This window comes from Podarcis filfolensis (genome assembly GCF_964270895.1).
Source record: "Podarcis filfolensis genome assembly, chromosome: 4".
Taxonomy (NCBI): domain Eukaryota; kingdom Metazoa; phylum Chordata; class Lepidosauria; order Squamata; family Lacertidae; genus Podarcis; species Podarcis filfolensis.
Window position 1 is genome coordinate 72,893,418 of NC_139607.1, and position 20,556 is coordinate 72,913,973.

At 39.6% G+C, this 20,556-nt stretch overlaps 1 protein-coding gene across 46 annotated transcripts in view; it reads right to left on the reverse strand.

Annotated features, from left to right (window-relative positions):
* ZBTB20 (zinc finger and BTB domain containing 20) overlaps nt 1-20,556 on the reverse strand; it is a 513,065-nt gene that overhangs the window by 267,426 nt on the left and 225,083 nt on the right. For 45 of the 46 annotated variants that reach the window (XR_014546995.1, XR_014546996.1, XM_083609064.1 and 42 more), the window contains one exon: nt 715-797. The gene's annotated coding sequence lies outside the window, so the exon portion shown is untranslated. Of the gene's footprint in view, nt 1-714; nt 798-6,331; nt 6,419-20,556 lie in introns of those variants that run through there. The other variant, XM_083609093.1, reaches the window with a different exon arrangement.

Consider the following 20,556-nt stretch of genomic DNA (forward strand, 5'->3'; position numbering starts at 1 on the left):
AAAACCCCTACTCAAATACATTTAACTCTAAGAAAGGATTATATATTGTATTGGCAAAAGTTTGCTTGACAAATTAAATACAGTTTCATAATGCATATGTGTAAAGGAAAGAGATATGGTTGCCTGGCATTTGGAATTTCCTGCAATATAGTGACTAAATTATACAGGTGAAGTAGGGGTTAGACGGCGTTTCCATGCACTGCTCTGGTTCGCCAGAAGCGGCTTAGCCATGCTGGCCACATGACCCGGAAGATGTACGCCGGCTCCCTCGGCCAATAAAGCGAGATGAGCATCGCAACCCCAGAGTCGTTTGCAACTGGACCTAACGGTCAGGGGTCCCTTTACCTTTACCTAGGGGTAACCGGGGGGGGGGGAGTGGGAAGGGATAGGTAGTACTGTTTCTGCTATTTATGAACAAGGAACTAAAGCCCCAAGCAGACAAACAAACCTTCTCATTAAAAGTGTGTGTGTGTGGCGCATACACACACACACACACACACACACACACACACACACACAATGCCAACAGTAAGTATTGTAGCATGTGTCTTCTCACCCCCACACCAGCCAGTGATGTGGGGTGGGTGAGCAGAATGCAAAGGACACAGTAACATCACATCACAAGATACTTGTTACATGAGGATGCAGTGAGATACAGAATGGAGGCAACTCTGTCATGCAACATCAAGTTTGGTCCTCAATTTTACAACTTACCTTTTTATCTCCGAATGGCTTTCATTAGTCACATGAATCTCCCAAGTTCCATCATTCTGGAACTGATTACAGCACGACGGAAGCTATTCAAGAGAAACACCGAGTTAGAGTGGGGCTCCATATTGCATTTTCATACATATAAAAATAATAGAACTAAATATGTGTGAGAGAAGGGAGGGATCAGTCTATGCTTTAAACTTACTCATCCTACATAGCGACAGTTATAGCACATTTTCTACATATTCAAAAGAAATAATGATTTATAGTAAGTTGATCAATGGGTGAAATCCAACCTAGAACTGAGAGGGTGTGTGCTAATACAATAAGCCTCCTCCTTTCCTCTACCATGAACCTCCAAAATCTGCTCCAGGGAGGTTGGGAGACTCTGGACCACAGCTCCCACCCACCAACCCAGTATAGTTTGTAGTTCAAAATATCTGGAGGGTACTAGGTTGGGGAAGGCTGATATAGAGCGAAATTCACACCCCAAACCATACTTTCAACTGAAGCTCCGCCATGTGATGCAGTTCTCAGGTGTGCTAATCGCACTGAGATACTTGCAATGGTACAGTAAAGGCTTTTAAAAACACTCAAGGTCTCACCTGAACTAAGATTTTGTTCCATGTTTAAATCCACAGAATCTTTCTCTGTTACTTATTCTGTTTTTAGGGGAAATAGAGTAAAACTATTGGTTTTTACACGCACAGGACTTCGCGTGAGAAGCAGGCTGTTTGAAATTGATGCAAGTGTGGACAATTTAGATTCAGACATTCATGATCATTGTTGTCCAAGAAAGTAACAGGAGAAAGTAGAAATCAATGAAGATGATAAAAGTTAATGCGGTGGTTGTTTTGTGAGAGTAATCTACTCTAGCAAAATGCAGCTAGGTTCATTGTTTGAGTCCAATACCATTTCATAGTAGCAAATCCAAAGAGCAGATATGACAAGATCAAAATATGATAAGCACAACACTTGGAAACTCACAAAACACACAACACAGAGGCTTTATCAGACATCCAATGAAAACCCCTTTTTTAACCAATGCAGAATTTTCTACCTTATTTTCTTCATCAATTGCCATCTAAAACTCTGTGGTAAAGCCCACCGGGTGATCAGTAGAAGCAAAAAATTGAGAAATCTATACTTAAAGAAATGGGACAGCTGCCCCACACTATGTTGCAAAGCTAGGGTTATTATTAATTATTTAATTTATTTAGAAATTTATTTTAGGATATAGTAAGAATTCATGTTTTGCTTCTGCCCTCCAAATGCAAAAATAAAATCCAGTAGAAATATATTAAGCAAATAATGAAAGACACTGAATCTTCTTGCTTAATTGCTCTTCAAATTGCCAGAAAGGTTATTTTCTTACCTTACACTGCGTCTTCTGCAATCTGACAGTGTCATTCAGTCAGTCATTTTAATGTCAGCTACTCTTTTATTATACAGAATACAAGTAATAATGAAACTGTGCTGATCTGCCTGCCTTCACTCCATATAGTGTCTATATTTATACACTTATGCTTCTATTTGAATCTATATTTATCTACTTTATCTGCCTACAGTGCATCTGTTTCTCATACACACAGACAATATATATATACACACACTTACAAATATATATATATATAAACACACATTCCACTGCACTTAAGAATCTGCATGAATATACATCCTATCATGCTTCCAATAGCGGCATCAGGAGCATAATAAAAAAATTAAAATATGCATATGACTAAATAATTGTGTGTGCGCGCATGCACACACACACACACACACACACACAATAGCCTATGCCCAGCTGAGCAATGAAAAGGATTGTCTGGTCTGAATGAGCCATCTTATGTATGGTGGGATTTGGAAAGTGTACTGAGCTATAGGCTAATTGTTCCTATCTTAAATTCACCCTCTGTTGCAATTATGGATTGGGTGCAAAGCAACAGCTGTTAATTCTTTTACAGCAACGTTGGGCAGTTATTCTGAATGAGCCTCATTGACACAGTGCTGTAAATACTGGCACCCTGCTTGCACTGCTGCCTCCACGTTGTAGCATTAGCAGAACTACACTGACAACCTGGAGGTCATTTCTAGAAACAACTTTACAATAGAGGTGCCATTTTTATGGGGGCAGTTCCAAGTGTGATCATAGCCTGTGGTGCAACCCTCAAATTGCCTCTTCATTACAGGCAAAATATGTCAGCCAAAACCATAATCAACCCATCACTGGCAAAGTGGTCATTAACATTCTTAGCCAACCAAATGTAGTGCATTAAGATGTGCATAAACCTCATTATCAGTATGACTGTCAACCTAGCACTACAAACACATTTATTATACTAGAAGATACTGATAAAGCTATAGGCCATACATTACTCAATTATCATATGGCTATTCACCTAAAATATCCAGACTATGTTGTACTGAATCACCATATATAACTGAAATGTTTCGTATGGCTATGCAAGTAGATTCAGTACTGGGTTGTTTATTATTCTGCTGCATCATTATTATTTTTTGTTTAGTTGTTTAGTCGTGTCCGACTCTTTGTGACTCCATGGACCAGAGCACACCAGGCACTCCTGTCTTCCACTGCCTCCTGCCGTTTGGTCAAACTCATGTTCGTAGCTTCGAGAACACTGTCCAACCATCTCATCCTCTGTCGTCCCCTTCTCCTTGTACCCTCAATCTTTCCCAACATCATTAGAAACTCACCATCAACTCACCAATGCAAGGTACTCCCCATTATTTTTATGGTCATAATTCAAAGCCAAACCTAATGAAGTTCTATTCTAGCCTTGGGTTTTTGTGTCTGGACTATCTTACCTTATCTAAGTATACTTTCTATTTAACAGGTTAATTACAGTTTTACCCATGCCCATAGCATAACTATTTGTGCTGGTGTCTGATAGGCAAATACCCTACCAGGAGATTCTCAGGAAAATCTTTTAATAAAATATGAGAGAGACCATGAATAGAATATATCATTTTAAGGCTTCCTGTAGTTTTCAAAATACCAATTTAACGTTCTCATTAGATCTCAGAGAATCTCAAATGTTACTGAAAACAATCATAGATAGCTGCCCTTAGAATTACATGGATATATCTGAAATTGAGATTGCAAAACATGTGCAAGGACTGGAAACAAGCAATTGTGTTTTTCAGCCCTTATGTTTTCCAGGTTTATACATCAAGATTTGTCAAGGGAAGTGTAAAATATATTTGTGCAGTCTTTTCCCCCCAATTATAGGGTATTTACTTCCCATTAGTACACAATAATTGTTTTTAAAAATCCAGGTAATAACTTGCCCACTGCATATTCAATGTACTTCATTTTAAACCTTTACATTTACACTATTATTTTCCTATTCACTATTGACACTATAAAAACATTTTTGTGTGCATGTTTTCACAGAACCTGTTACCACATCCATGGTACACTTTAAAGGCATTCTGCTTCACCTTCTGATCAATATTCATGGCCCAACCTATAATCACATGTATCCTTGTGTGTAAGTCTCTTTCAACCTAGTGAGACTTAGCGGCTTCTGGACTAGGGTTTATTGGGGGTTTATTGTGCTCCTCATGCATGCAGTGTCCATACAACAATGTTGGCATCAAAAGGATGGGTGATATTCCTCCCTCAATTTAATCTCCCTCCATTTAATCTTTTCCTCAGAATATATGGTAAGATCGGGGGGGGGGGCTGTTAGCAACTACCCATTTGTGATATAGGAACAACCTGTTTGCCATATTAAACCCTATTTTAAAGTGGAAGCACTTTAAAATATGCGAAAGAAGAAATTGAAAGGCAGCAAATCTCCATTCATGATGTTGTTGGTACTGCATTGCCACTACATTAAGGTTACCAGACGTCCCCATTTCTCGGGGACAGAACCCAGATTTACAAATCAGTCCCCATACAAAATCCATTGACATTGAAAAGTGTCCCCGGATTCATTGCAGAAAAATCTGGTAACCTTACACTACATTGCCCCCAAACCAGCTAACATTATGATTGTTATGATTAAGACTCACCAACACCAGTGGAATATAGCTGCAACTAAGTTAAGCAGCATTGCTTTCATAACTAAGTTTAACTAGAAAGACTTTGAAAAACGTTCCAGATTCAATCCCTGGTGCCTTATGCAGGGCTCAGAAAGTCCCTTGTCTGATGCCCTGGAGACCACTGCTTGTCAGTGCAAATAGTTCTGAACTAGATGAACGAACAGTCTGACACAGTACAAGAAAGCGCCTTATGTCTTATGGATTGGGTCAACCGTCTAACACAAGGAAGTCCAAAACAGTCAAGTCCAACAGAAGGAAGCAAATGCATTTTACTGATTTGAAATTGGAATACAAGATTAAAGTAGTGTGACTAACAATGCCTAGATTTTGACATGGGCTAATTTAAAACACAGTAAGCATATTGTTTCAAAAATTCTTTCTTAAAACAACAACAGCTGTGAGGATATAGGATTTTATCATTTACTAAATCTCATCCCCACCCCCCAAAAAGCAGCACGTGCAATCCTGACTATAACTGTTCAATAGTTTATTACTGGACAGTGGAACAAATATTACGTGCAGGATAGCATCATGAAAAAGTATTATTCTGATATAGGCACCTCAAGCACTTTCATATTACAAATTGCTACATTAATTTAGAAGTCTGTACAAAATAAATGTACAACCATTTGCAACTTGATAAAATACATACACAAAACCCAATTATATTTATATAGGGGGGAAATGAATTTTCCAAACTTAAGAAGCAAATACTATACAAATTCAAAAGGAAATAATACTAATTAAATATCTGGCAGTGAAAAGAAATCAGAAACAACCTGAATTACTTCAAGAGGTGCAATGTGTTAGTACACAAATACCTTTTGCTTTTTCACAAATTTTTGGTAGCTAATTCTCGCACACACAAATATATCACTTTGAAATAATCTTTAAGGTTTTATACGTTCCGTGCATAGTTTATTGTTCCCATATAAAAACATTTTGGGGCATTTACAGTGCAATCCTATGTGTGTTAACTCAGAATTAAGTCTCACAGATTTCAATAAGGCTTATTCCCAAGACAGCATGCAAAGGGCTGTCTGTGTTAACCTCAATAGAACTTATTTCTGAATAAAGGTGCTTGACACTGAACTGCACATGTAAAGCAGAAACACACATGAACCAGCTCTAATCAACAAGCCATATCTAAAAAAAATAACTTATATCCTTCTGTAAGGAGTGAACAAATACACAGCTGATTAAACGTAAATTGTGCAGATGCTACTTTTCATTTTCCACAATGCTGGATAAGTAATAGTTCTGAACTGGTTTGTAATAGGAATAGCAAGATTTCTAACATCTGAGATGAATGATACCTATGTCATATCACCCTTCTCCTCCCCCCCCCCATCCAACCCCTATCCAACATTATCTACAAAGCACAGGATGTCAGCATTTGGGTCCCCATCTGGAGATTTCTCTCCTAAAAGCTAAAAAAGGAAACCTCTTCCAAATTTATCAGTAAGCACATATAGCAGAGATTTGAAAGAAATGACAAAAGGACACTCTTCCCCTAGGTCATTTAAAGAGTATATTAGAGGAAGGCCATTACCTAGATGATGAAAACCAAAGCAGCCCTCTCAGCAGATCATCCTGGGAAAGATGCTAAAATCTCTTCAACAACAACTGATCATTGGTACTTCCCAAGAAACAAAAGCTTAAGCCGAAGATATTCATGTGCAACTTGGCAACATTACCACATCTCTAGGCACTAGCAACTCTCTCATGTGCCCAATGATTTTTTTTTTTAATTTGGAAAGAAAGCCAACTGTATGCTTTCAAAAATATGCTATCCCACTAATGCCCCAGCCATTATACCCTCAACTGTTCAGAAGAAATCAATTATAAAAAGCAGTAAGAGAAACATTTGTCAACATCAACAACAAAGTTTTGCACCCCTAGGAATCTCTACAGTGACAGAATTTCATAGTTTAGAATACATAGCTTTTTGGAAAAACGAAAACCCCCACAGATTACAGAACAAAAAGTTCCATTTGAAACAGAAATATCGACAGATGAAGTTCAAAATGGTATAAAGGACCGTCCAAATGGCAAATCTCCCGGGCGTTTGCAATGAATTCTATAAATCTTTTCAGGAGCTTCTTGTGCTTTGAATACTTGAAATGTTTGATCAGTATCTTGAGCTGGGAAAATAGCTCTTACTAGCCCTAATCCTGTTTGGAACCTGCTACAAAGGGACTGAAATACTGAATGCTCTCGTCTGGATTATACTAGACCATAACTGAGAGTAAGAGCATGCTGGTGGGCAAATTAGAAAGGACCAGTTCACAGTCTCAGTACTAGTAACAAATATGACATTATTCCAGATAAGAAATCTATATCATAACATGGGGGGGGGGAGTTCTATTACGCATTTATCAAAGCACAAAAAGCAAGCAAACTTTGCCTTTTCCTGGTATTGTCTGCAGTACAGAGTCTCCTAACAGTATGACAGTTCCATTGCAGGATTCAGGCAGGGGAAACCAAACAGACGTCTCCAAACCGTTGCACAATTTCCTATTACAATTCGTACATTCGAAGGGCTCCCAAAATGACATGCAGACTAACACAAGGGCCACTTTATTCACCTGTAAACTTCCCCCTGATTTCAGCTCCTTTTTTGAAATGGGGGTCTAATTCTGCACATAATGTTAAAGTTGTTCCCTGCCGTTTCCTGTGAGGTTTTTCATTTACTAGTAGGAATGGGGGTCCACTGCACACAAGGAGGCGAGGTTTAACCTTTCCCTGCTGCAGTCAGGAGAAAAACCACTCTGTAGTACAGTTTGCGGGGAGGGGGGTGAGGAAGGAAGCCTCCATTAATGCAAACTGGAGTTTTTTCTACCACTAGTTACTGTGTCAGAGAAGCGTCAACTTTTGTTATGGCAGGAAGAGTTAAATATTTCCTCCTTGCACACTGTCATCCTGATTCAAAAAGAACCCCGCTTCCTATGCTTACATTTTAATAATATATTTTAGGAAGCCATCTCACATTTAACTTCATGTATAAGTCAGGCCCTGAAAACACTGGGAAAGTTATTTGTGTGGCTTCTTCTCCCTTGGGTGTATAGGACACAGTGTCAAAGATTTTCCTGTACTTCAGACTTCCAATAAGGAAAAAAAAAATTCTAGTTCTTTTTATACACAACATTTTTGCTTTCCTCTGCAAAGGGACACTCAGCGAACTAAAATATCTTAGAAGTTTACAGCACTATATTTAGCTTTAATGTAAATATGTCTGAATTGGAGATGATGATCATTCAGGAAGTGACAGCCAACTTTTCCATGTCAGTGGTACTATGAGAAGTTCAAATAGCTAGAGGTTCACAGCTCATCCAATTAAATTATGAATTCTAAATTGAAACATGGAACAATTGTATATAGCATGGAATGATACCAAGAATAAAGAGCATTGAGATTCCAAAGACAAAAATAAATTACAAGCCGTCAGAACTGGAAATTCTATAACTGGGCAGCTGTAATTTGATATGTTTGGAACTGGCTATGTTGTACAGAAATTCGTAACAGCCCCACATGGCAAGTCATGAAAGAATCATAGTCTCTCACTTTCCAATCTGATTTCTCTCGAAAATATTCTATACTCCAAGGCTTTTAGCTAAATGACAATATACCCAAAGCAGGGACATATAGGGATAACGTAGCAGCTAACTTGGTACATAGCCCTGGGTACAGTTTCTTATGTGCAGCTAGCATGCTTTCCTCTAATACTGAAAACTCCCCAATTTGAAAAACAGACTGCCACCATTTTTTGTCTTTAACATGCATATAAGAATTAACCAAGTGTACCCAATCTCTATTTGGCATTTGGAAATCACACACTCTGCAGCAAACATTGAGAATGAGCACGCACAGATAAAAATACTTCATCCGAAGTATAGGCAAACTATGTAATTCACTACTACGAGATGTAATAAAGGCTACCAACTTGGATGGTTTCGAAAGAGAATTAAACAAATTTATGAAGGATGAAGATTACACTCCACATTTCTAATAAAGTCAACTGTAGTCTTATGCCACAATGAATTTGATAGTTGTTTAGCTTCTACAAGTTTCTTAATAAAGTTAAGTTTGTACTGTATTTTTCTTATTCTGACTGCACAGTTGTCAGGACAGTCTGCTTTTCCACTATGTATTGAAGAGAATACATATCTCTTGGAATACCACATGAGGGAAGAGAGCTCACCCAGTTTGGCATAAGAACATGGACCATTCTTCCTGCTTCACCAACCCATGCAGAGGATTGCTCGATGTCCTGGAATCACCTGGTGCATCAGGCTTCACCACACTTTGAGCAAAATTGTGGACAACAGAAGCACACTTGCCCTGGATAGCAGTAGTATGTGACATTTGGGATATAAGTGGCATATGAATGCAAGAGCCTGCTGGATCAGGCCAATGGCCCATCTAGAGCAGCAACTTGCTTGTCAAGGCCCTGTGACCTGCAGTTCCCTAGTGGGTAATAAACACAGGGACATGAGTATTTAGGTTTATGGGTTTAAATAGGCCACAACTTTATTGGTTACAGATGTGAGCGGTTTGGCTTAGGCATTGGGTGAAGCCAGGCTATATCTTGACTCCTGCCCAACTGCAAGGAGTCCATCTAAGAGTAAACCACCAATAGGGGGACCCTGTGACTTACATCAAATAGGGGCACCCCGAGAGATTTCCATTGGGATCTGGTGAAGGGTGAGAGAGGAGGGGGCCCCAGCCGCATCACAATTTAAATTTCCCATGGCTACGCCCCCCCACCAGTGCTGATTGGACAGCAGAGCAACCCCTGGGCATGACCCTGCCCAGCACCAGTGACATGGCCAGGACAGCACGAGGGGGGGGCATCAATCTCTGCCCCCGCCAGATCACTGAAGGGGCCTAACCTGGCCACAATGCTGCCTGCTGGAAAGGGTGAGCGGACTTGTTCTCACAGTGGCCAACCAGGTAAGTCTGTGGTAAGTCTGAGAGCAGCACCTGGGTGCAACAGCATTCCCAGCAACTGACATTTAAGATACATACTGCCTACAACATGGGCAGCCTTATCCTCATGAATAGAAATTTAATTAGTATAATAATTAAGAATTGTTCTAATCCTTTTTTGAAGATGTCCAAACTGGTGGCCATCACTACTTTTTGAGTGATGGCAACAGTTACTTGGATCACATATCACCATGGGCAACATGGTGGCATTATCTGCTTGCACAGCTGGGGCCAGGCAGCAGCTCTATGCAACAATTTGGGCAGCTGGGTAGCGATAGCAAATTTGTTCTGCATTTCATTGAGGCAGCAACAGCAGTACTGCAACAGCAGCCAAGGCAATGGATCCAGCCCAGCCCTTTATTTAAATTTACTCTGTTTTGCTAAGACAAAAGAAATACGACTTGATTTTAACATTTTCATCTTTTAGAAAATTGCCATATTAAACTGGAATACAAATGGTCTGTCTCAATCTTGACAAAAAAACTGTGAGTGTTCCACAGACCAAATACCAGCATCACTTTTTAATGAAAATTCAGCTTTTTCTAATTGTGATGTAATGTTAAACATTCAAATGAAGATTTTGAGCATGTTGGTTTAATGTTACTAGTTTAATGACACAGTATTTTAATTCTAAAAGCCATTTGTACTAAATGGTAGCTTTGATTTCTTAAGTGCACTTATTCTATCTATAAGAAGACTTTTGATTACAGTGGTACCTTGGTTAACGAACTTAATCCGTTCCAGAAGTCCGTTCTTAAACCGAAGCTGTTCTTAAACTGAGGTGTGCTGTCCCTAATGAGGCCTCCTGCAGCAGGTGCCCTTCCACCATTTGGATTCCGTTCTTACACCGAGGTAAAGCTCTCAAACCAGGACATTATTTCCGGTTTTGCGGAGTTCGTAAACCGAATCGTTCTTAAACAAGGACTGTTCTTAAACCGAGGTACCACTGTACTGAAATCAAAATCTCTCCAAGGAGAACAGCCAAAGTTCCATGGAAGAGCACATCCTTGCATGCAAAAGATCTCAGGTTCAATCCTTGGCATCTTCAAGTAGGGCTGGAAAATACTGGTTGGACATCATGGAAAGATGCTACCCATCAGTGTTAACAATACTGGGCTAAATGGACTAACAGTCTAACTCAATATAAGGCAGCTTCTAATGTTCCAGTTTAAATCAACACTGAACTGTCAAGGGGATCACAATTAATAGCAGAGAAAAACAGATGAAAACAAGTTAAAAATAATTTTGGTTTACTTTCAATATAACAAGAAACTAGTTTTCTTGCTAACGGCAAAAATTTTGGGAATGTGGTGAAAGAAAAATAGCATAAGGAATTATTTTTGTGGGGTTGTTTGTTGGGTTGTTTTTTTTTTTTTTAGACCAGTATCTTGGACCACATTAAAATGAAATAACTGTTCCTGAGTTTCATGAGGATTTTAAGGCACAAACTCTCATCCTCAATTATCTGCCAGTTTCCTTTACTGTAATCTCATGTATACTGTACTGTAAAATAGGAGGAATATTGCTGTATTTTTATTTCTTTGTTTACCAAATACTTTGATATTTAGTAAAGTTACATACTGAAAAGGTCACTAATATTTCTAAAACAGATTGGATATTATCTGGTAAATGTTCTTGAATTAACAACAATAAATAGGGGAAAAAAAGTTTCTAGTTCATTCTGGAGAAAGCCCATGCCACAAATGCAGCATAAAAATGAACATAGAAGATGGTAGTTTTTCAACATGAGAAGAACAGCAGTAATTGGTTTAATAAGTATTTGTTCCTTTTTTGCTTTTTAGTTCCACATTTAAATGATAGTTGCATGCAACTTGCCTTTCCCTAGAAATGTAAGGCTAGCCATCCTTAAAAAAGTGTAAATAAGAGACTCTTTATAAATCTGAAACAAATCTACCTTGTAGTTCTTCATCAACTTCCTTTGCTGATCTCAAATATTACACACACACACACACACACACACACACACACACACACACACACTCTCTTTTCTTTTAAAGACTTAAAACACAATTTACTAACGATATATATCAGTTCGTTTTTGCAGTGTTCTTGCAATCATAGGTCTCTCTGCGAGAGTAAATAATTGCTCTGCTTGTTCATATTGAAAGGAAGCTTTTGAGAAACTAATCTCAAAGAGACCTAAAATGGATGGACCAAAGAGGGGATCAGAAGAGGGAGATAGGAAAAATATGTGCATGAATGGGATGGTATGCATGTACCTATGTGTGGATAGACACGTGGTTGTGTGGATGTGAGATATGGACTTAGTCCAGAAAGGTGGCTTATAAATAAATAAAATAAACTGAAATGAAAGTAAAAAGGTAAAGGGACCCCTGACCGTTAGGTCCAGTTGCGGACGACTCTGGGGTTGCGGCGCTCATCTCGCTTTACTGGCCGAGGGAGCTGGCATACAACTTCCGGGTCATGTGGCCAGCATGACTAAGCCACTTCTGGCGAACCAGAGCAGCACATGGAAACGGCGTTTACCTTCCCACCGGAGCAGTACCTATTTATCTGCTTGCACTTTGACGTGCTTTCGAACTGCTAGGTTGGCAGGAGTTGGGACTGAGCAATGGGAGCTCACCCCGTCATGGGGATTTGAACCGCCAACCTTCTGATCGGCAAGCCCTAGGCTCTGTGGTTTAGACCACAGCGCCACCCGCGTCCCTGAAAGTAGCTGTTTGCAACCACTAGCACGACTCAAATTTATTTCTGCAATCAGAGCCAGTATCCAAGATTCATATTTTCCAAGTCAGTATTTTATTTCTAAAAGATTAGTATCTTCCAACATGTCTCGGCTTAGTGTGGTTCAGGCCCTAGCTCTCCCCACAGCCGTCAACAACAATGCCACCACTTCCTCCCACTCCATGACTGACACTTGTCTGGCTGCCAGACCCATCTCCCTTGCTGCCTCCCAAACCAACTCTTGTGTCAGCTCTTGGAATCACCATTAGGACCATAACTTTTCTCCTCCCTTCCCCATGCCCCTCAGTCTTTGGGTTAGGCCTCCTCTTCCCACCTTGGTATGTCTGCAGACTCAGCCAGTCCCTGTCAATCCTACTGGGGTCTGCAGGTAACATGCAGGTCACATGCTGGCAAAACAGACCCCTCCACCTAGCTAGAATACACCCTCCACTCATTAGCTGTTGAGTGGAGGATTCAATTCAGCTCAGTTGGACTGCACATGCATGTGTTCACCTGCTGGGAAGAGGCACATGCAGTCAAACTGCACCACGGGGCTGTTTGAAAGCCCTCTTGCAAACAGCCTTGGGGTGTCCTTTGCAAAACTGCCTGCCTCTTTTTCCTGTCCAATAGTCCCAACCCTGACAACCCTGGATTACTACAGACAAACTGATCTGGGGTTATCTGGAGTTGTCTTGATCTGACTCAGTTGAAGTTCAGGTCTGCTTGAATTGCTCAGATTTGGTTTGGACTTTAGGCTTCTGTTGAATCTTGCTCACCGCCTTATTAGTTTCAAACCATTGTTCTAAGCCACTGCAACTTGAAACATTTAAGTCTGCCATTTAAGGAACAGAATGCTGCCAACCTACTGTGCCACTTCAGAGAGTCAACTTAGCACCTTAATGCCTCTTTTATTTGTTGCCTATTAACCCTTCAGTAGTAGAAACTTCTTCTGACTTAGAGAATTAGTAAACAAGCAGATGCACAGATTAAATTTCAGAGGGATACTAAAATCACATGATTCTTGTTAGAACTCTTGAATTCAGTTTTGTGTATAGCTTTCTAGCTGTTGAAGTTACAGTTTTGGCAGCCCTTGCTTCCTAACTCTGCAAAGCAACGTCTTGGTGACTGTGCTTTGACCATTGAAAGAATTGCTATTTTGGATTTGTGATATGGGCATTTGGTACGATATTATTCAGAGAGTTTTCTATTATAAAGTACTATAAATCATCCAAGCAGGACCTAAGGCTTTCTGCAAAGACACTTCTGTGCTCAAATATCATTTTCTTTTTTTCAGTTTAATAAAACTGCTGCAGGGATGAGACAAGATAACAAACAGATTAAAGAATTTGTGAACTCAGAACAGGGAGATTAAATTACTGTCAAACACAAGCAACAAGGGGGAGCCCTATATGACAGTGATGGAAATCTCCCCATAAGTGCCAATTCATGTCTGGTTAACATGTGTGGTACACATGGAGAAGGAAATGCAGCTGCAACTTAATTGTGCTGTGAAATATTCTATGGAATTTTATGTGAACACGCTGAACTACTTCAAGTGTCAGTATAGCCAAAATGCAGAAATATATTTTGAAAAGACTGGCAAAACGTCCCTTGCTAATCTTTCAACAAACACTAGATTCCCCCCCCCCCCGCTATGTCTGTTTTTTCTTGCTGCTGTTAATACGTCATATTGAGTTAAATTTGGACATGGCTCCACAGGTTCCACATATACATTACATGCATGTGTGCTGCCTGGCACATAGCAACAATCATGAGCACAATCTTAAGGCTAGAAATGAGATAAAAAATTAAGCAGCAACCCAGCCCAGACAGGCAGAAATGGAAGAAGAAATCTAGAAAAATTTCCTGTTGAAGAAAAGTTTTTAAAAACGAAGAAAGCTATGACCAACATCACTTTTGCATGCACAGTATTCTTAACTGGCCTCTCATTTAAGGCTATTTGAATTAGTATTGCAATACTAAAATGTGGAACATAAATCCTGTTTATTTGCAGTCTGATGATCTTGGGGTTGGCATTAAGTTTAAAGACTCGCACACTTTGTGATTTCACATACTGAGCTCAAAATATGAGGCTCAAGACAGGACGAGGGCCATTACCAAAATGGTCACATTACAGAAAGGTGATCAGGAACAGGAGATTTGAAAGGGCCAGCTTGTTAGGTTTTCCATTACATTTGGAGATGCAGTCTTTTGCCTCTCTAGGAACATTCTGTATCCTATTAGGCAGCCCCACCTTAGAATTGTTCTGTAGATCCTCAACTTCCAGTTTAGTAACAATACACACTACCCTGGGCAATGAACATTTCTTTGAGTTATTTGCATTACAGTCAATAGAGAACTAAAGTCCACATGTAAGAATAAGACAACTGACTTGGATTCTATATCAGAAACAAACACATGCACACTGTGGAACGTGTTTTTAAAATAATGGCACATATCTATGCATACCGAGCTGTTTGGCATTTTATAACCCAAAGGGGAAAACACAGTCATTTTTAAGTATGCAAAACTGCTTTAGTGATTATCCCAGAAACATGCATTCTATTTCAGTGGCCAATGCCTATTGAAATGTATCACTTTTCTGACTTTAAAACACATTTTGAGTCAAACCTAAAAAAAAGTTTGCCAGACAAAGAATATTGCTGTTATTTGTGAATGCTATTTTCTATCTTGTAGTAAAGAGACTGTCTGACACAAAATGTTCCAAAAACGCATAACAAGCTCTGATCCCAATTGCTGTGAAGTCCCAAATTAACTCAATGGAAGGCAATTATATGCACCCAGGTACATGAGATCAGAATCAGATCCCAACCATGGTGTTGTGTGAAATCCTATTTTTACTGTGTTAAAGTTATCATTTACCTTGTGAGATTTCACACGATGAACAACCATTGCTTCCTTTATTTCCAGAAAACTCATTATGGCAGGTAACATTTCTCCACAGTTTAGAAACATAAGGCATGTTGTGGGCTGGGTATTTTTTAAATCATTATTTAAATAGGGCATTTGGTTTCAATATAAGACCTAAATGCATCCCAACACAAATGAAGGGGAAGTGGAAAGAACAGAGAAAAACCATAAAATAACTCACTGGCTTCAGGATGTTTTGTCGTGGCATTTAGAGGACCCAGCTAGTTCACCTTCCAAAAAACATTTCAATATACTTATAAAGAGGAAGGCAGAGAATGAGGAACTTGATCAAGCAGAGGTTATATACTTCTTTCCCTTTCTTTTGATAGCATTACTTCTTCACACCAGCAGCTTAAATAGTGACACGATATCACTGCCACTTCAGACTTAAAGCTGGCTGAAGAAATTTTGTTAAAACTCGGTATGATTTACAAGTTAAACCTAAGCAATCAGACGCAAAGCACCATTGGCTTCAATAGAGCTAACTCTTAGGATCAGTGCTATGCATCGTTACCTAATAAATTGGGTATTGTGATATGTACTGCTGCTCATGTGTGTGATTACTGGACTAGCAAAGCTCTTTACATGGTTCCCCTTCGGGTATGGCTACAGACTTTCTGGGGAACATGGCTACAGGGCTGTAACAATTAACTCTTGCACTTCAAAATGTACCATTCTACTACTGCAGTGATGGTCAAACTTGGCCCTCCAGCTGTTTTGGGACTACAATTCCCATCATCCCTGACCACTGGTTCTGTTAGCTAGGGATGATGGGAGCTGTAGTCCCAAAACAGCTGGAGGCCATCACTGCACTACTGTGTACATGTGTGCACCGTATTTCTCTCTGTCTGTCTGTCTGTCTGCCTGCCTGCCTCTCTCTCTCTCACACACACATACATAACTGAATATCAGAATCTCAAGGGATTTTTCAAGTTATCATCCGCATACTTCTTTGGAATCTGGCACTATTCTAGCCTTCATGTACAGACAGGGAGACAAGAGATCCTATATGCTAACACTCTTATCCTAAGAATAATCAACACATACAATCAGACTCTAGAGTTCTTGTTTCTTTCAGTCACCCACAACTGTAGATTTTTACACAGAATCTAAGATACACATTTAAATACATGTTGTTCATGTTGCAAAGCGTACTCATATGGGAACTATTGAGTAGGAACTTAAAAAACACACAAACCTGTACCAACCTAAGATTTACCATGTGAATGGGAAACAAAATAGGTCCCAACACATGAGTTGCAGAGATCTGCTCACTCTGTATCTTCAAACGCATTGTGATATTAGCCATCCTGATTATTGTCTCTATAGGATTCTTTCTATATTCAGCAGCTCAAGTTCCCAGCTGACAGAAGGGTAATCTGAGGACAAACTGGCAGCTCCGGAGCTGTATTTCCTGCCCTTTGCTGAATTTCAAGTAGATTCTAGAATTCTTTTTTCCAGGGTTTGTGGTTTAATTTCCTTTGTTGTCGTTTTAATGTTCAAAGCAGAGAAAAGAAACAACAACCAAACTTTCTATTAACATACACCAAGAGCATGAAAAGCAAATGTTGACCTTTAATACTCTTCATGTATACATTTTCCAGAACAGCAAAAAATAGTCCCAGGAAAACTATACAAGGCAGCCACACCAGTATCATTTCCCATAAATTGCTTAGAATATCACTGCACATCTTGCCCCCAAACTTTCCTTCTACGAGGGCTAGAAACTTACTTATTCTTTTTGAAATGAAATTTCAGAATCGGGGGGCCCTGCCCAGGGCACCACTGGAAACCTTCGTGGGTGTCATGGTGCCAAGTTGTTGACCTTTGCTGTAAAAGGTCTGACATGCTACCTGTGCTACTGATTTTACCATGAATAGCATAGTCTTATGGGCCACCATACAAAATGGTGACATTATAAAGTATAGCTTCTGATTATTTTCCTCTATGATTTTTGCATTTGGCACCTTATTCCTGTTCATGACGCAAAAGAAGTCTGAAGCATCTTCACGTGAACCACTACATGATACAAAATTTTGAAATGCACATAACCAGTACCCCTTGCACTACAGGCTAGAGAAGTATGATGCAGTAAAAACATACAGGTCCTTTCAAACCAGCAGAGTATGCTAACCAAGGAGACTATTTAGAATGCTCTTGGAACTATACGAGCAAGTCTTACTGTCTGTAGTGTTTTAGCAGCTCAAATTATAACACATAAAATGGAGGATTGTCTTTCAAGATGTGGTTTCCCCATAGCCAACTTTTCCTGTTCAAGTTGTACAGTACTAGTAGCTGCCTCAGTACTTTCTATTGGGATGTTCTCATGCCCTGCCTGTGCCTGTATTTTCTGTCGCTTTTGAGGCAGACACATAGGGTGCTAATTGTCCAATGTCTGATGAAGTAGTATCTTCAGAATGTGCCTCAGGCCCACTAACTGTCTTCTGCTTTTAAAGTAGTTACAGATATCCGTAGCTAAAGAGAGAAACGGGTCTACATATTTGCTTTCTCTGTGTAGCAACTGTATATAGAAAATCCTTTGTGTTTTTCTTTTAGCCTTAAATCAATCAAAACATTAGCACTAAGTTTGTTTCCCAAGAAAATGATATTTGCTACCCATTTCCTGAGAAGGCTGCCAGCATTTCTGTTTTCTATTCTTCTGGGTTACCTTTGGCTTCTATTCTTGGTCCCCCTCAAAAAGCTGGACCAGTACCCAAAGCTCCTCATCTGATGACTGAAGAAGCATCACACAAAGCTCATTTCTTTATATTATTATTGTATTTCTAGGGCTTCCAAATCTTGTAACATTTGCAGAAGCAGAATAATTAGATCAGCATCTAAGGACTCATATAAAAAGGTAAAGGACCCCTGACAGTTAAGTACAGTCGCGGACAACTCTGGGGTTGTGGCATTCATCACACTTTACTGGCCGAGGGAGCCATTTGTCCACAGACAGTTTTTCCAGGTTACGTGGCCAGCACGACTAAGCCGCTTCTGGCGAAACCAGAGCAGCGCATGGAAATGCCATTTACCTTCCCACTGGAGCGGTACCTATTTATCTACTTGCACTTTGATGTGCTTTTGAACTGCTAGGTTGGCAGGAGCTGGGACCAAGCAACGAGAGTTCACCCCGTCGCAGGGATTCAAACCGCCGACCTTCCGATCAGCAAGCCCAAGGCTCAGTGGTTTAGACCACAGCGCCACTCACGTCCCCAATGACGCATCTACACAGCTGCAAATAAAACATTTTAAATGTGCTGTAAAGTGCAGTGTATAAATGTGACATTAGATGGCGACAGTGAGCTATGCAAAATTCAATGTATTTTTCAAACTGTTTTTAAAAAAGCATTTTCACAACGTTTTTTATATGTGTGTGGATTCCACCTGAGGAAAGCTCTTCTCTAGAAAAGTGCAGTGAGTGTGAATCTGGCATAGAATTGATTTTGAGGTCACTCCAAATCTCTTGTTGACTAGCTTGGTATGTGAAGGCGCCCCTCTTGCCCTGTGAACGCCCATAAGTATACTTCTACAAAATGTCGGAAGCTGGTGAAAAAGAGAAGTAGGACTGTCACAAAATTTTAGTTGCCTAGCTGTATCAGATTTAATTAATTAATTGGTTGCGTCTGAAAGTTTCAGAGCAGGGTCCCTTATAGAAAAGGCACTTCTTCTGTGTGTATGTGAGAGGAAGAAATCTCTCTTTCAAAATGAAACCTACCAATTGTTGTTTTTCTGAGTTCTTATATTATCTTTCTAATTTATTTGGGCCACAATTTTTAACCAACATGCTTTTTGATTGATGAATCTAACCAAGTACGTATGTTTCAACACAACAGGTAAAAGAGGTCTTCATTAACAGAACTACATCAGGACAAAATAAACTATCAGCATTAGGGCCAAACTACACTTGACACTAAATGCATCATTAGCAATCAACTGCATTGAGGCTTTTGTTGGGTAGGAGGGAATTTTAATTTTAACTGCAATACCTGGGGAGGTTTTAACCTTCCCGCCCTGTGTGCAACCCCAATGAAAATAATCCCCTCCACACTGCAATAAGTGATAGGGGAAAAACCTGGCAAGGAAGTGGTGAGGAAGCAGCAGACCTATTGATACAGTAAAAAAAGAATAAAAGATGGCATCAGAAGAACACACCTGCATTAGATTAATAATTATCCCTGGGACTGCAACCCTAGACACACTTACAATGGAGTAATCCTCTTTGAACACTATGGGACAGACTTCCAATAAACATTATGTTTTAAATTTATTTAATGTGCAACTACTGCCTTTTAAGACAAGCCCTCACATGCATAGATTTGTGCTGAAAGACTATATGCTCAGAGACTGCAATACGGTCATTAAATGACATAACCATTATTCCATGCAGATTTGCAGAGTAAAAGCCTCCACTCTGAGGAGCCCCTAGTTAAATTTAGGGCATTATTCCTGTTCCAACAGAATAATGAGTGTGTTTTTACCTGATTAGTTCCACCTTAACCTCATGCTGCAGTTGTGTGTGTGTGTGTGTGATCACATTTACATCCTTCTTCTCCCCCTCCCCTCCTTTTCTATTTTGCATCTTCCTGTTCTCTTGATTTTCTTTTAGAGCTGTCTCTCAGCAAGTATTTCAGGGGGGAAACGCTAAATAAAGATCACAGCCTGTTCTATTATGTCCTCTTCTTTTCCTTTTCCTTTCTTGCATTTGTGCAATGTTGTGGCACCTATTAACTACCAATGTTTTCAGAATGACATTATACAAGGTGCAGGCTGTACCACTGTGCCCTAAAAATATCAACAGCTGCATTAGTCTCACAATAATTAATGGCAGGCATTATGCAAATGACAACTTTTTCACTGCAAAATAATGACATTTCTTCATTTTGAGCAGAGTTATGCAAAACAATGAACTGGGGATGATAAATCACACAGGAGAATTAAGAAAGCCATAGCATTCCTGCCCAGGCAGGCAGGCAAAAGACAAACAAGTTAGAACACATTGTTTATTCTTGAATCTCTATTAGAAAATAAATAAAAATAAAATAGATAGCCGAGCATTAGAACCTATATGTTGTTTATTCCTCCAGTCTTTCAGAAAGAATTCATAAGGGCATGCTAAATTCTAGCTTATTGCCAGTTACAAGCAAATTTTTC